The sequence below is a fragment of the Peromyscus maniculatus genome, chromosome 11, assembly GCF_049852395.1.
Source record: "Peromyscus maniculatus bairdii isolate BWxNUB_F1_BW_parent chromosome 11, HU_Pman_BW_mat_3.1, whole genome shotgun sequence".
NCBI classification, from domain to species: Eukaryota; Metazoa; Chordata; class Mammalia; order Rodentia; family Cricetidae; genus Peromyscus; species Peromyscus maniculatus.
The window spans coordinates 91,059,570-91,076,917 of record NC_134862.1 but is presented as its reverse complement, the minus strand read 5'-3'; the positions used below and the strand labels follow the sequence as shown (position 1 = coordinate 91,076,917).

Sequence of the window (17,348 nt, the reverse complement as noted above, 5' to 3'; positions counted from 1 at the left end):
GTAGTCCTAACATGAGACATAACATTCTATTACAACCATAACATCAAGTAATAGAGAAGCACTTGTTGCAATTTTATAGTCTACTTAGAGAGCTTATCAAAGGCAGAAATGAACCCGGAGCAATCGAGTTTATAATGCAGTGTTCATTAGGTTTTGTGCAAATGGTTGTTTAAATTCCCAGAGGACAGTCTGTCCATCTGGCAGGCGTGACAGCAGAGCGAGGAGGACCAGATGGGCCCCGAAATGGGTCATTCCTGGCAGAGCGAAGAATGCTTATGGTAGGATTGATTTTTGATGAACCACCTGAGGTACCCGTGGCAGACCGTCCACAGCCCCATGGGACCAGTCCCCTGAGCGAGAGTTAAAGAATTAAAGGCCATCTGGTGGCCAAATGAGAACATGACAGCTCAGATGATTCTAAGGGTGAGTGGATGGAAAAATAAACAGGTTCTTCAATTCGGTCAGCTTCATTTGCACACAAAAGCATCCTAACTGGCTCCCGGTCGGCCATAAATATCTCCTACAAATCCTGTTACGTCCTCAACATCATTGCCGGGGTCCCAGCCATGCTGTTACTCTCAATCAACACAATTTAGCTCCCTGAAAATGCTATGTGAAGAATACATCACGACTGTATGTGAATAAATGATCAAAACCAGGCACTCAGAGGGGCTGGGGAGAGCGTTCCGTGGGTACAGTGCTTGCTTTATAAGCTTGAGAATCTGAGTTCAGAACCCAAGCCCCCATAGAAAAGCTGGCTGTGGTGGTATGTGCCTGTAATCCCAGCATCAGGAGGCAGAGACAGGAGAATCCTTAGGGCTTTTTAGCCAGTCTGTCTAGTCAATCGGTGAGCTCCTGTCCATGAGGGACCCTGTCTCAGACAATGGTAGAGGAAGATACTCACTAGTCTCTGGTCTCCACAAATGTGTGCATGGACATACACACCTATATGCACACACACACACACACACACACACACACACACACACACCCCTACAGAGACTTGGTAGTTAGTGAAAATCATCCCTTTGCTCCAGTACCATCTGTCAGTCTTCTGCAGAGATGCAGAGGCAATGAACGGCTCCATACAAAGGCAAACACGCAGTATGTTTCACTAACACTTCACGAGAAGTTCATTCATTACAGAACACCAGTCATCATTCAATCTTCTTGATTAGTCTTTGGAATAGTTTGGATGATTAAAGAGCAGCATTTAAATTCAGAACTATTTTTTTCATAGAATTATAATTAGTGCCTTCCACGGAGAGACCTGTCTGACTCCCACGTGACAAGTCCCAGTGTGACATTAACAAGACACTAAAAAGAGTAGGGAAGTCGCTTTGAGAAAGGATTTCTGGGTGACAACACCTCTCTCCTTGGGCTTTGATTTTGATTTTGACTTCCCCTTCTGCTGACTCGGTCGGTGGACCATTCTTCACCTATCTGCCATTGAAACGAGCAGATTGTAGCAGTTCAAAGCTATCATTGTCTTCTTTTCCCACTCATGTAAGCCAGCACGTTTGTGTAAAGGAGCATCGAAAGCAACAGTTTGTCCAGCTAGACTGCAGGATGCAAACCGCAGAATGGTTTCCAGGAAGCTCCAGTCTTTGGGAAGTCCCAAGATGGATGCACTCTCCCACCTCTCTGTGCTCTGTAGCACCTGCAGACTCAGTCATGGGGAGCCCTTTGGTCCTTGGTCTGTTTCTCCAAACTGACCCATTTGGGCCTAGTTAGAACCACGGTAAACCCTCTTTACTGGACCCATTCGCCGCAGTGCTCCCCAGGCTCGCTTGGCCTAGAGTAGTTGAAATGTGTAACGTGTCCATGAAAGGACGGTTAGACACAGTGACACTCCCACTCCACCCCCTCAGGAACGTCTTCAGAAAAACGTATGACATGTGTCTAAGAAATCCTTCCACCTAATTGAATCTTGACACTCTGTTCCTGCGTTTCTTCCTCTGCTTGTCAGCGATGAAGCATCAGAAAATTGCAACATCCCCAGGAGTGGGCAAACCGACAGCAAGTCTCATCAGGAAGTGTGTGCCAGGATGCGGTGTTCCCGAGAGGAAACGCACCACTTCTGGGTACGCATCATTATCCAGATGTGGTGGTGCACACCCGTGATCCCAGCTCTTGGGAGGCTGAGGAAAGAGAATCAAGAGTTCCAGAGCAGCCTGGGCTATACAGCAAGACTTTGTCTCAAAAAAATAAAAATGAAATCAGATCTTCCACATCTATCTTCTGTATATTCTTTATGGAAGTAGGAAAAAGACACATAGCTCTGTGTTAGTTTAGTTTCAAAGAAAATGCGTGTGCAGTGTGTGTGTGTGTGTGTGTACACGCCATGACATGTGTGGTCAGAAGACAGCCTCACGGGGGTCAGACCTTACCTTCCTCCTTACAGGAGGGCTGCTTTTTCATTCTTGCTTCTGTCAGTCTAGTTGGAACACGGGCTTTTAGAATTCTCTTGTCTCTACCTCCCATCTCAGCATTGGAATACTGAGATTACAGGAGTGTGTGCTGATGTGTGGCTTATTTCAGCTCCTGGTTCCAGGCTCCAGTCCACCATGGCAGGGAACTCACCGAGGCAGGACTGGAGGAAGTGTTCATATGGCATCTATGATCAGGAACAGTGAATGGATGCTCGATGGTGCTCAGCTCGCTCTTTCCATTTCCTTCAGTCCAGGGCTCTGTAAACAGAGGAGGAGTTTTCCTGTCCCGACCACCCAGTCCCACATAAACACACAAAAAAATTGTATTAATTACGAAATGTTCAGCCAATAGCTCAGGATTATTATTAAATAGCTCTTATTTTTTAAATTAACCCATTTCTATTAATCTATGTATTGCACATGGCCCGTGGCTTTACCTGTCCTCTGACATCTTGTTTCTTAGGTGGTTCGCTTGTGTCTCTCCCACCTCTGCCCTTCTTCATCCCAGTTCTCAGTTTGATTGTCCCGCCTAATTTTATCCTGCCTTGCTATAGGCCAAACAGCTTTATTATTAACCAATGGGAGTAATACATATTCACAGTGTACAGAAGGATCATCCCACAGCAGTGCTCAGCCTCTGAAATCATGCCACCCATATCCAGGGTATGTCTTCCCATTTTAGTTAACCCACCTTTAAAAATCCTTCACAGCCCAAAGACCAACCTAATCCAGACATTCCCTCACTGAGACTCCCTTCCAGTTCAACACTCAAAACTAATGTCCATTTCCACTTGAATTTTAACAAATATTCACAAAACACCTATTACATAATAGGACTGAAGAAAAGACCAAAGACTAAGAAGACATTTTGTTCTGTTTTAGGCAAATCTCATGTAGTACAGGCTGCCCTGGAATTCACCATTTAGAAAAGGATGACTTTGAACTGTTGATCCTCCTGCCTACGCCTCCCAAGCTCCGGAGCGCTGGGATCACAGGCACACACCACCACACACAGGTGGAAAATGGAAAATTTGTCTGTAAGATGTAGTGGGAACTGGGACTAAGGAAAGTCTCATGTAAATCAGTGATGTGAAAGAGCTCGGAAAGCCCAGAACAACCAGCCTGAACGCACACACGGGCAACCAGGGCCAGACTGGAGAAGGAAAACCAGGTGAGCCTGTAGCTTCTGAGCCAGATCTTTTAAAAGAGTCGTTCTGTGGAGAGTTCGTTGCACAACTAGAGACACAAAGGCAGGGCTGAACACAAGAGGAGACAGAGGGGAGCCAAGGTCCCAACTCCCTGGGTTGACGGGTTGAGTCAGACAGTGGGGGGGGGGGGGGCGGGGAGCAACTTTTCCTGGGCACCTGTGCGCTATCTAAGGCCTTCCTTTTTCTGTCTAATCTAGTGGATCAGGTATCCGATTCAGGAGACAAATCCATTGACATTCATCGTTAATTTATGGGCTGTGAGATCTACGTTCCTCGTTCCTCAGCTGCTACACGGCTTTATAGGAAGCTCAAATGTTTCTCAGTTGTGAGAAATGGGAAATTAAATCTTTTTTTATTTTTTTCCTTTCTTTTTTTTTGAAGCCAGAGTCTCATTTTGTAGCCAACACTGCCATACTAGCCTGCAACTCGCCATATCGCATGGGCTGGCCTAGAACTCACAGCAATCCTCCCGCCTCAGTTTTCTGAACCACATCTAACCAACTCTTTGTTTAAATTTTATTTTATTTTACTCTCATTATTGTGTGTGCAGAAGCCAGCAGACAGCTTTTGGGATTCTGCCTGCTCCTTCCACAGTGGGGCTGGGGGATCCTAACTCAGGTTGTCAGGCTTGTGTGACAGGGGCTTTTACCACTGAGCCGTCTTGCTGCCTCTGTTCTGTTGTTGTTGTTGTTGTTTAAGAAGGCAGATCTAAGCTGCCTGTGTTGTCTTTTTTTTTTTTTTTTTTTTTGGTTTTTCGAGACAGGGTTTCTCTGTGTAGCTTTGCGCCTTTCCTGGAGCTCACTTGGTAGCCCAGGCTGGCCTCGAACTCACAAAGATCCGCCTGGCTCTGCCTCCCGAGTGCTGGGATTAAAGGCGTGCGCCACCACGCCCGGCTCTGTGTTGTCTTATACCTGTAATTTCCAGAACTCAGGAGGCTCAGGCAGGAGGATTGCCATTAGGTTGAAACTACCTGGCCCACATTGCAAGTACCAGGGCGACAAGGAATAGACTAAAACTTTGTCGAAAGAAAGAAAGAAAGAAAGAAAGAAAGAAAGAAAGAAAGAAAGAAAGAAAGAAAGAAAGAAAGAAAGAAAGAAAGAAAGAAGAGGGGGAGGGGAGGGAGGGGGGAGGAAGGAAGGAAGGAAAAAGTCAGGTTTGTTTTGAGGTTTAGTACAGTTTTTACAAGTATTCTAGTCATAGGACTTTGGTAGTTTAACTGAGGGAAGTTCAGATTTCAAACCCAATTGCTATTTAGAACCCTCCGCTATGGAGAAATTTAAGGGAAAGGCTGGGGAATGAGCTGTGAGTTCGGGTTTGACGCAGCTTTGGGTGACAGATAGAGAAGGCTGGCATCTTTTCTCCAAGCGCTCAGCAAACGCTGAGTTTAGTCACTAAGCTGGCTGGCGGGGCACCACCGTTGCGCTGTGTTTATGAGAGTGTGCTGGCCACAGCTGAGGCCACCGCCGCCAGCCGAGTCTGGCTGATATTCCACGTAGTCATTTATGACGCCCATAACAAATGCTAGGCGGGCTTTAGGGCCAATAATGATCTGGGCAGACACAAACGAAAACAAAAAGATTAGTCAATCTTGACTCATAAAGCACAAAGTGAGAACAGTTAAACAAAAGCTCACCGAGGAAGACAGGAAAAGAATTGAGTCTTCCAGGTGTGGTGGCTCAAACCTGTAATCCCCGTACCTGGGCGGCTGAGGCAGGAGGATTGTGGCAAGTCTGAGTTCAGCCTGGGTTACACGGTGAGTTCCAGGCCCCAGGCAACAGTGTGAGACCCTGTTTCAAAACCAAGACAAAGAAAGGAAGGAAAGGGGGTTGTAAAGGCCTCAGAAGTCCGACCTTGCTTTTGGGAAGGGGAAGACGGCTATGTATCTTCTGTCAAAAACACGTGGTGGAAAGTAACAATGAGCGTTATCAGTGCCCAGGAAGCCCCCACATGGCGCCTCTCTGGCAGGTTACTGCAATGCTGGAAAAGAAAGCATGCAAGGAAATTGTATCCTAAGCAAATTGCTAACCGCCCCCCCCCACCCGAATACAGGCAGTTGATAAAGGATAACTCCATCATATTTCATCAGTTCCATTTCCCCATGCCAGAAGACAGTTTTTCTTCAGTACCAGAGGATTCAGCTCCCTCATAGGGCTTTGGTGAGGTCAAGGAGCAGGAACAGCAGGTCTAAACTAGAAGGCATGTTCGGGCCTTTCTGGCTTCTAGGTCAGTCTCTGCTCATCTTGCTATGAACTGCCTGAGACCCACAGTAATAGAGGTTCATATCAGTCTGGGATGCACGAGAGACACTGGCTTTGAAAATGTCCCTGATGGCTGGGGAACCTCCTACATATCCATCCATCCATCCATCCGCCCATCCGTTCTCCTCCCCACACCCACCTCTATCAAACCCAGAGGTAAACAAGTGCTCTACCACTGAGGAGCATCCCCGGCTTACACAAAGCCTTTTCATTGGCCTCGTTCTTGGGGAAATGTTGGCTCTAATTCCCACAGCTACACATGGTATGGACCCCTTTTGACACCATTACGTCACCTTGAAGGGAGAGCCAAAGAGAGCCGCAATCACTTTTAGTGGGGTTCTTGTTTGTTTTTACCGAACGTCTTTCAAACTCAGTTTTAAACACGTCTCACGAGAAACTCTCTGCAGTCGCCTGTGTCACGCCCAGGTCACCACCAGCTTTACACCGTGGATCCCGAGCATACAGATCAAAGGAAAGACTGTGGACGGTCTAGGAACTCTCCTCCCCCCGCAGAAACCACAGTCCGGATAAATCTTTACCCGGAAAGGAAGCATCAACTTTGTCTGAAAAGCAGAATGGCCTCATGGCGTGAGGGTTCTCTCAGATTCCACTTCCTCTGTAATTGCCGAACACAGCTGCCCAAATCTCCAAGCACTGGCTTTAAAACTGAATTAACAGCTGGCACACAGGCGCATACCTGTAAGCCCAGCTATGAAGTCAGAGGGCTTGAGGCCAGCCTGAACAACATAGCGATAACCCACTTCCAAATAGTGTTCTACCAACACTATGATGAGGCCAGCAGAAGGTGTGATTGGTGTGTTTTCCTGAGGATTATGCAAAACTATAAGTGCTTTTGGGGTTATTGATGTTGTTGCTATTGTTTTTTGTTTTGTTTTGTTTTTGTTTTTGTTTTTTGTTTTTAGCCTTTCCTAGAAGGAAGTAGGATGAGTTTACTGGAAACCTGAGTCTGAAGTGCTTGCCTATGGGGCTGGGTTGGTTAGAATGTCTTCTATAGGAATCTGTGGTATTGTATTCCCCCAAATATTGTGCATGCTAATGAATTTATCTGGGGCCAGAGACAGAGCCGCCACAATATTAAACATAAAGGATAGGCAGTGGTAGCACATGCCTTTAATCCTAGCATTCCAGAGGCAGAAATCCATGTGTTCAAGGATACAGGCAGGCATGGTGACTCATCATGTCTTTAATCCCAGAAAGCAAGCCTTTAATCCCAGGGAGTGGTGGTAGAAAGCAGAAAGGTATATAAGGCATGAGGACCAGAAACTAGAAGCATTTGACTGGTTAAGCATTTGGCTGGTTAAGCATTTGGCTGGTTAAGCATTTGGCTGGTTAAGCATTTGGCTGGTTAAGCATTTGGCTGGTTAAGCATTCAGGCTTTTGAGCAGCAATTCAGCTGAGACCCATTCTGGATGAGGACTCAGAGGCCTCCAGTCTGAGGAGACAAGACCAGCTGAGGATCCAGTGAGGTGAGGTAGCTGTGGCTTGTTCTGTCTCTCTGATCTACCAGCATTGACCCCAATAACTGGCCTTGGGTTTGATTTTATTAATAAGAACTTTTTAAGATTCCTGCTACAGGAATCTTCAAGAAAAGCAACTCAGGAGTTAGAGTTACAGTTCAGTAGAAGAGAATTTACCTAAGATGCACAAAGCCTTGGGTCCAATCTCCAACAGTGAGGAAAGCAAGAAAGAGCAAGAAAGAACAAGAGAGAGAGAAAGACACACACACACACACACACACACACACACACACACACACACACACACACACAGATTTTTTAAAGTCAATTTCTGAAACAGTTCAGACTTCAGGAGAGGCTGTGACACAGAAACATTAATTAAATGTCCTCTAAAAGTTTTTGCAGCTGTGCTTTTGAAAAAGCACCTTATGCATTTCCTTCTTTCTCATTTGAAGACATCAGGGAGGCTCTGGGGACACGGTCATTCTACTCAACCCCTGCCAAAACCAACTAAAAGAAAAGAAGCTATTTGATTGGGTCAAGAGGAATAATTACACAGCCTAAAAATACTTTGAGTCCGGGGGAGAAAATGAAAGCTTTACAGAGAAGGTGACCAGCACTTCCTTTCTGGCATCCTTTTATAACTGTGTGATTTGCTCTAATAGCAGCCTGGCATTTCAAGCCAGACGATTCAGTGGCCTGGCCATGGCTTACAGAGCATTTCATCTGCGGTCATCCATCCTGCCTATGAAGAAATGGGTATTTCGTCACGCAGAGAAAAGCTACAACCTCCTGACCCATGAGCAGCCAAAAGGTGTTGGTCCTCTGCTCTTACCTGCACACAGGAGTTGGAGTCAGACCTGGCTCTTAAGGAGTGTGGCTTATTCCTTCCGGTCCAACAGCGTAGACTCTTTCCAACTTTACATTAAACTGAATCAGGAGAGTCGACTGTCATAACTACCCTCTTCCGGTGCCTACCACTGCCTCCCCCAGTAGGAATGTAGGGGAATAAATTAGCTGGTGTTTGGGGAAGGAGAATTATGAATTATGAGGTCACCATGCAGCATTTTTCTCGTTAATTAGGAGGAAGTACAGCATTCTCTCAGACCTATTTTCTGATTGAGTCAGCAGACCCCACCTAGAATCTGACCTCTTCTCTGAGCAGATAACCGTGGAGAAAAATGACTTCCACGCTCATCTCCACATGCTGCTAGATTTCCCTGGTACTGGACCCTGGCCACTTGGATCAGAACTTTTTGTCTGCTCCTTAACCTGTGACTTCTCTCCACAGTATCAGACCCAGTTTTGGCCTCTAGAAACAACACACGCCTTAACCTTTGCTTTGCATACACACAGCTTGCCTCCCGCTCAGTTTGTACTTTTCACTTCTGGACTCCTGGATCAGGCCAATCCTTACAATGTGAGGACAATGGAGGCATTGTTAGTCCGAAATAGCCAAACCCAGAGTTCATGATTAATGAGGAGAGACAACCCAGGGTTCAGCGAGCATGCAACTGTTCACATGAGGACATGAGGCTTACTGTAAGACCTTACGTTTCCTTATTACACATACAAGCTTCATAAATCAGAGGTAGTATTCAGACTCTAAAAGATGACAGGCTTTTCAATCTCAGGACATACAAACAGAGCATGTCCCTTAAAAACGTGTGTTTACTCCCGAGGCAGGAGTATATAGTTACCCGTTGCTGTGCTAACAATGCACTTATGCCCCAAGGACAATAAGCTCAGTGTTCCTTTAAGACCTGAGTGATAGGGAGCTGTAAGAAGTGCATAAATTCTAGAAACTGCCATTTACAAACACAAATGCCCAGGGTGGACAATCGCATGTTTGCAGCCTTGTTCTGGGTGTTCAAATGTGTGAGGCTGTCTGAAATGACAAAGGTAGTTGGGACAATAAAAGGCTAGAAGGAAAATTCCAGAAGAAATGCTCCATTGGGAGCAGAATGCTTGGTTGGTGGACTTGCCCAAGATGGCTTCCAATTTCTTTCTAAAAGGGGGGGGGGAATGGGGTATTTCTAGTTCATACTTGGGGCCAGAAAATCCCTCAGAAGTTACTCAGTTTACCCACCAACCTTCCAGGGACAGAGAGCTTCCTGGTGACCAACCCACCCGCACCCTTTCCAGATAGTTCTTAGTAGGGAAAGGTCTTCTTTGTGTTTTAAGTAGACACCTTCCTTTCTGCACTATCCAAATTCTAGCCTTTCACACGACATCAACCAAGCTCACTCCTCCAACCCAGACGACATTTTGCATTTCTCTGCTGTATTCTAGGTTCTGACATTGTGTTGTCACTTGCTCCCACATCCCTCATCGGAAGTTCTCCACCTCTTCTCTGCTTCTGTCATAAGCTGTCACTTTCCTTGTCAAAGGGTGGGGTAGAGGATACCACAGAGTTCACTGACAAACACCAAAAATAGGGGGAACCCTTTCCAAACACACCTCATCTCCCCTGTTCTGAGCATTGTGTGCCTATTAATGTAGCCCACATCACCTTCTTACCGTTTGAAGGGAAGTCATATCATATCATTGATTTTTTTTTTATTTTATGCTCTTTCCCCTAAGTGGAGATTAAGCAATACTTCTTGAATTATCTGTCCTTTAATTGCTTTGTTCTTTCTGAATGCAGAACTTTGTACTTTACCTCTGTTGGATTTCATCTTGTTGGTGTTGAAAGATCCTGTAAGAAGAGTCCAAGGCAAAGAGAATTCAATAATGACCTTCAAGGAAGAAGGAACTAGAAAACAGTTCCAGAAAAGCAGCAGGTCCTTGTTTGTTTTCTGTTGCTGTGATAAACAGCATGACCAAAAGCAGCAACTCAGGAAGGACAGGGTTTATTCCAGCTTGCAGGTTCCAGTCCAGCAGGAACTCAAGACCGGAGCTTGAAGTAGAAGCCAGGGAGGAGTACTACTCCCCGGCTCACAGTCAGCTCCCTTTCTCAGACAATCCAGGCCCACCTGCTAGGGACGGTTTGCCCACAGTGAGCCGGGCCCTCCTGTATCGATTAGCAATCAAGAACAGGCACCACAGACATGCCCACAGATCTGTCTGGGGAGGTAGATCTTCCAACCTGTGTCAAACTGACCACAAATATTAGTGGCTACACAGAGTTAGAGAGAAAGCCTAACGGAGGGGCTGTGGGCTTATTTTTGCTTCCTTTTATAGTCCTAATAGACCAACACGTGAGGTTTTGCTTTGCTTTGCTTTGTTCTAAGGCACAGATTTATGAAGACGAGATTGGAAAGGCTAGGATTGAAAAGTGTGATCAATACAATTTTAGAATTTTGAAAGCTGATGGGCAAGTAGGAACCAACTGACTTATCTAAGAAAATTCATCTGGTAAGCGAATGGCGGGGAAGCAATAAAGAATTCTACGTGCTCCCCCCAGTCAGAAAGACAGGAATCAGTAATATGAGGTAAGCTAAAAATAGACCCAGTGTGTGAAGGTGGCACTTAGTAGGGGCTGGAGGGACGATGCAGTAGTTAAGACTGCTATGCTCTCTCAGAGAACCTGAGATTTCCAGCATCATCTCCCACCACTGGTAGCTCCAGCTTCAGGGAATCCAGTGCCTCTGGCCTCCATGGGGACCTGCAATCACATGCATATACCCATATACAGACACATATACATAATTAAAAATCAAATAATTTTCAAAAAACAAGGTTAGTTGATCCCTGAAAGGAAGGGTTTATTTCAGCTTACAGGTTAAGTCCAGGCAGAAACTCAAGACAGGAGCTTGAAGCAGAAGCCATGCTCACTTGGCAGAGGGGCTACTCTGTGGACAGGAAGGCACTGTGAGGGCTAGAAGAATGTTTTCATGACATTGAAGGGAAGTTTAGCTCAGTCTCTTATCTACCAAACATTAAAGGATTATCTTCTATAGAAGTTAAGCAATCCAAAAGGAAAGATTCAGATTTTAAGTGTTCCTCAAAAACAAATAAAGGCCAGAAGCAAGCCATATATATATATGCCCACCCACATATGCAGAGGTCCACTCATATATTCAAAGCCTTTAAGCTGTAAGGCTGTCTTCTGTAAAAGTATCAAGCAGACACATAATGAAGATCTCCAGTATATGAGACAGATCAAAAAAAAAAAAAGCGGAGAGAGAAAGAGAGAGAGAGAGAGAGAGAGAGAGAGAGAGAGAGAGAGAGAGAGATTTGAGAGAGAAAGTCACCACAAAACTACAGTTAGCATCTCAGAAAGCTAAGAAGATACATTCACAAGATGAGAAACCATTAGCAGACATGGAAGTCTCAGATTTGGAAAATCAGGTGAAAAAATTTCCCAGAAAGCAAAGAGATGATTGTGGAGATGAGAAAATTAAATACAGAGTGTTCCCAGAACAGAAAGTTTTCAGCTATCAAATGGAAAGGACCCACACAATGCCCAGAAGGATAGCTTTAAAAAAAAAAAAAAAGAGCCACATTGCACACCCATATCGTCTCACCAACATGACTGCCTAAATAAGGGCTGAACAAGGACAATAACAGACAAGCATTTCCAAAGGGCACAAGGGAAGGACCAGAATGCCTCAGCCCTACACGAATAACTGCAGGCCACTAAGGGATGCTGCGAGAGCAGGGTAAGTCATCTTCTGCAAGGAGGAGCACAGGTATTGGTTATCCAGCACCAAGCGGGAAGACAAAATGTAACATTCTGCAGCAATATGAAGGAGGAAGATGATACGTTACATCATATTGGACAGAACCATCTTTGTACACGGACCTATGCTGTAGACTAAATCAGAAATGAATTAAAATAAAATGGTTTAAAAAGAAAAAACAGAGACACACACACACACACACACACAACCCACAAATACATGACACGCACAGACCCTAGAGACAAGGGGACAATCGTAAAAACTTTCAGAATAGAGAGCAGGTGACATGTAAAGAACCAGAAGACAGAAGGCTTGGAAACTGGGAGGGAGGAGCCCTGCTTCCTGAAGACTGAGAAAATTACCTATGGCTCAACGTTCTGTCTTGCACAGAACTCAACTCAATATAAAGCCGGGGGCTGGAGGGATGGATGGCTTAGTGGTTAAGAGTAATTATTGCTTTGCAGAGGACCCAAGTTTGACTCCTAGCACCCACACTGGCCTCTCACAACTGCCTGTAACTCAGTTCCGGGGAATCCGACACCCTCTGTTCTCTGTAAGCCCCTGCACACTTGTAGTGCACAGGAAATCATGCAGGCACACATACAAACGAAAATGAAATTTTAAAATGATCTTAAATATGAAGCCAGAAGGAAGATGTTTTCAGTTTTCACACCTGAATTGTCTGAACTTACTTCCTGGCCCTAGTTTCTCAGAAAATTTTCTAGTGTAGAACTCATATCAGCAAGACAAGGGGGCAACAGAAGGAGATAGAGTAATATTCAACTCAAGACACAGACACAGAGTCTTGCTAGGATCATACTGGAGAAGTGTCCTGGGAAGAGAGCCATCCAGGAGGCTCAGAGAGCAGCCAAGTCAGGCCAGAGCAAGTGGGAGAACACAGGGGAGATTTCTCTAAGAAGATGAAAATGATAGATTAATGCTAAGTCTGAACCATCAGGGAGAGGATTTAGACAACCATGGAGAGTTCGTGGTTAAATTAATTATACCTTAGAACACGTTAAGGGGGAAAGAACATAGCAATTATTAACCTCAGAGAAAATAAAACGTTGTGTAAGAAAGGCCAAATGATCATAGTGTGCCACGTGGCTCATCTGCAACTATTATTTACCGTGTTATGATGAAGACATGAAATCTTGGCCCCAACCAGAATGAGGTGGGGATGGCCTAGCTTCACGCTGGGTGAGAGCAGTGGGAAATACAGATGTGTATGGTAGTGTTGAGAAGGGGCAGTGGTGGACCTGAGTTAAATGTTTCTCTTCCATAGCAGGAAGTTATTAGATAATGTTCAAAATAGAAATACTAAGAAGTAACAGTATACCCATGGTGTTTAGGAAGAGGAAGGCTCAGCTGGGAGTAGTTGAGTGGGAGAGTGAATCTTCAGTGTGATTGAAGCCTGAGAGGGAAGGAGAGAGACCATCAAAGAAAAAATTATAAGTTTTCTCTGGCTGGAGAAGCATGCTTGATAGCAAACTGTGTAGATGATTTGACTCTTTACATGCGCAATAGCTACAATAAAAATTTTAAACTAAGTTTTAGTTGCAGTCTCTCAAGTGCTGGAATCATAGACAACAGTCACCATGCCAAAAAAACAAAACCTAATTAGAAACAAGAATGAATAAGTGATTTTTTTTTTTTTTTGGTTTTTCGAGAACTCACAGAGATTCACCTGCCTCTGCCTCCCGAGTGCTGGGATTAAAGGCGTGCGCCACCACCGCCCGGCCTAAAGCAATTGATTAAAAACACCAAGGACAAACAGAGAGCTGGAAAGAACAGCCTATAATAGTGAATGAGGAGGGAAGGGAACAAGTTCAATATTTCAAGGCTGAGAGAGACCAGAAGTGAAGCCCGTAGAAAAGGCCCATGTTTAAACACGTAACTGGAAGGAGGAGGCAGGACCAATCACCCACCACCGACTACTAAGTTCATCTTCCATGGATTTCTCGATTTTATGCACTGTGCTCTAACTCCATCTTGTTCTGCCTGGCTGAGGCCAGCAACATCAATGCCCCACATAGCTGGAAATGTTCCCTGCTTCTAGACTTGTACCCTTCCAATCCACTCTGTTGGAAGATATTTGATCACACCGTGAACCCTGAGTGTGCATTTGCATTAATTAAATAAAATTAACCTTGAGTCGGGAGGCTGAGTTAGCAACTAGTTGGTGGAAAGTAATCATAAACCATTAGAGGCCATCTGGAAGAGATAGAGAGACACACCAGAAGTAGTAGGGAGGGGTTTGGAGTGGCTCAGGTTTTTGGTTGGTTGGTTGGTTGGTTGGTTGGTTGGTGAAACAGGACAGGCTTTTTGGGAGACACCAGCAAGGAGAGAAGATTAGTTATTCATTCAGCCTCTGTGAGCTAGCAGGTTTTCACCCCAGCCTTTGAGTCTTGAGTTTCATTTAGAAGTAGAACACAGAGTTAGTTAAAGCTACCTTTAGTCGTGGTGGCAGAGCCAGTGCCTGCAGGAACAGAATTCCCACCCGGCTGTGGCCTGAGTGGCCAGTTCACTGCTGGAGGAGCAGGCCAGTAGCTGTGGAGTTATAATTGCTGGCTGAAGTAGCAGTAGGTTAAGGTGCAGTCACTGTGCCAAAGATAAAACACCACCACTCTATGCAGATTGCTGTGATTGGGAGTTTCTCTCCTGCTCTCCAGTTCCCAAATAACCATTCAGAGACTTAATATTAATTATAAATGTTTGGCTGATGGCTCAGGCTTATGACTAACTAGCTCTTACAACTTAAATTAACTCATTTCTATTACTCTATGTATTGCCACGTGGCCATGGCATTACTGATCTGCTGGCATCTTGCTCTTTGGGCAGCTGGATGGCATCTTTCTGACTCTGTCCTTCTTTCAATTTGTATTCAGTTGGGCTTTCCTGCCTGGCTATCTTCTGCCATGGCCATAGGCCAAAGCAGCTTTGTTCACCAACCAACAAAAGCAGCACATATTCACAGTGTACAGAAGGACATCCCACGTCGGAATGCCCTTTCTAAAACAGAAATCCAGGCCTGCCATTCCCCAGACCAAGTATCTTAATGGCTTCTCATTACCTCAGTAAGAGATCAAGTGATTAGAAAGGGATGAGAATTCTTGAATGGTCTTCCTGGGATCTTTCCCCCCACTGTTTGATCATACAAAGATGGCGCCCTTCCTCAGTTTTTCCTTCATCCCTCTCCACGCTTGCCCCATAACCTGCCTAAGTCCAATGCATCCTTTAGGATGTGGCTCTATAATACAATCTCTGACCTCTTGATCAGTCCTTCCCGGAGTTCTGTAGCTCTGTCAGAGCATTTAACAGCTTAACTCCAGTTTCTAGAACCCTCCCAGTGGAGGGCTCTATAAAAACCAAGACAGTGTCTGTTTTAATCTGTTAACTATGAGCTGACTAGTCACAATGCCAGCCCTCTGCCTCACAGCAGCTCACATATGGGAACTCATCAACTAGCTCATTTGTATCCTGGAGCAGAGTCAATGTCACCAGGCCAAAGTGAGGAGAAACTACCCTCTCTCGTTCCTACCCATTCTGTTCTCTGAGTAGGTTTTACTACTGTTTCTTATCCTTCTAGCTTCAGGATTTGGGAATTCAAAAGCAGCATGGTCCTCCTTTCTGCCTCCAGAAGAATCCTGAGAAGAACTGATTCGGTTCTGCTGGTCAGTTTGCCGCAGGCTACCCTAGTACCTGAACAAAGGAGCAAGTGTATGGGCCAGCCTTGGGTTATCATAGCCAAAAGGATTGACTGGACAGTCCTACTGGCCAGGTCTGGATCTGTTGCCTAAAGGAGGAAGCACTCCTTGCCACACTCACTGTACCTCATTGCCCGGGAAGTGAGCATTCTATGACTGTTGAATAGACGTATGCGCCCACCAGTGCCTGCTACTATGTCTGTTGTGTTTGCTGGGGAAAAGTTAGCAAATTCGGGAGATTTTTTTTTTTTCAGGTGTGGTGGCACACACCTGTAATATCAGCTACTGGGAAAGCTGAGGCAGGAGGACTACAGATCCAATGCCAGCTTAGGAGACTTAGTGGGACCAGTTCAAAAGAAAGTACTTTTAAAAAGAAGAAGAAGAACGGGTGGTGGTGGCGCACGCCTTTCATCCCAGCACTCGGGAGGCAGAGCCAGGTGGATCTCTGTGAGTTCGAGGCCAGCCTGGTCTACAGAGTGAGGTCCAGGACAGGCACCAAAACTACACGGAGAAACCCTGTCTCAAGAAACCAAGAAAAAGAAGAAGGAGGGGGAGGAGAAGAAAGGGGAAGGTGGCTCAGAAAGGGTCGGACTCCACAAAAGCAAGGAGTCTGGACCCCCAGAATCTGTGTAAATGTGAGATGGACATGGCAGCCCATCTATAATTCCAGCCTCAGAAGGTGATGACAGGGGATCCTCAGAGCAGGATGCCAGTGAGGCCGGCTGCATCTACAAGCTCTGGGGGCTTGACCGAGAAGCCTTGCCTCAAAAGAAGAAAGTGAAAGAATGATCAAGGAAGATGGCCCACACCAAATTCAGGCCTCAACATGAATGTGCATACATGGGCATTCACACCCACACCCACACACTTAAGAACATAATACATACACATGCAGGCCACACACACTCAAGCACATGAAAAGAAGAAAGAGAACCAAAAGGGAGGATGTTAGCTCAGTGGTTAGCTTTTCTAGCACACATGAGAGTCTAGGTTCACTCTCCAATAAACATCCTCCCCTGTGGAAGCCCGTTTTCAGGTTCCTCGTGGCTTTACCCAGCAGGTCTGCATAGAGAGGATGATTGGACCACGGGCCTGAGTGCAGGTGTCTGAGATGGTCTGCACTTGGCTGTGCTGGGGCGGGGGGGGGGGGGGGTCTTTTGCTCTACCTCCTTGGCACTTCTAAAATACCCTGAGTCAGGGCCCGTTGGAATAGGTTCCAGGCCCTCTAGAGGCTATCCTGTATTTTCTATCTGTATATCTCCACATTCTAAATCCTTGTATCTAATATTGCCTACTGCTTTCACTTAAGAAAACTCTGGGGAACTGTGGGGTTGGTGGGTAAATGCCCCGCACTCCCCCCACAGAATAGGAAAGAAGGAAAGGGAGGAGGTTGCTACAGTCAATTAGTCACAATAAAATATGATGGTATCAAATGTTTATATAACTCTCATGGCATGATTCCAAGTACTTCTTGTGCACTAACTCATGTCGTCTTCAAAATAACTTGATGCCCTAGATTCTATTCACGTTATTGAAATTGGAATTGTATCCACGTTAGCGAATCTGGAGGGACCAGAAACGGATATGCTTGAGGAATCTGGACGTTGTGGAAGCAGGAGGAGCAAGTCGCTGTGACACCA

General features: G+C 45.5%; 1 long non-coding RNA gene across 2 annotated transcripts in view; it reads right to left on the bottom strand.

The window, feature by feature from the left end:
- Nucleotides 1-1,226: 1,226 nt before the first annotated feature.
- LOC121821375 (uncharacterized) overlaps nucleotides 1,227-17,348 on the bottom strand; it is a 36,576-nt gene continuing 20,454 nt past the window's right edge. Inside the window, exons 2-3 of one of the 2 annotated variants that reach the window (XR_006062175.2) lie at nucleotides 2,391-2,690; nucleotides 1,227-2,141 (exon numbers count right to left, since the gene is read on the bottom strand). This is a non-coding gene — a long non-coding RNA (uncharacterized LOC121821375). Of the gene's footprint in view, nucleotides 2,691-8,211; nucleotides 13,647-17,348 lie in introns of those variants that run through there. The other variant, XR_013043465.1, reaches the window with a different exon arrangement.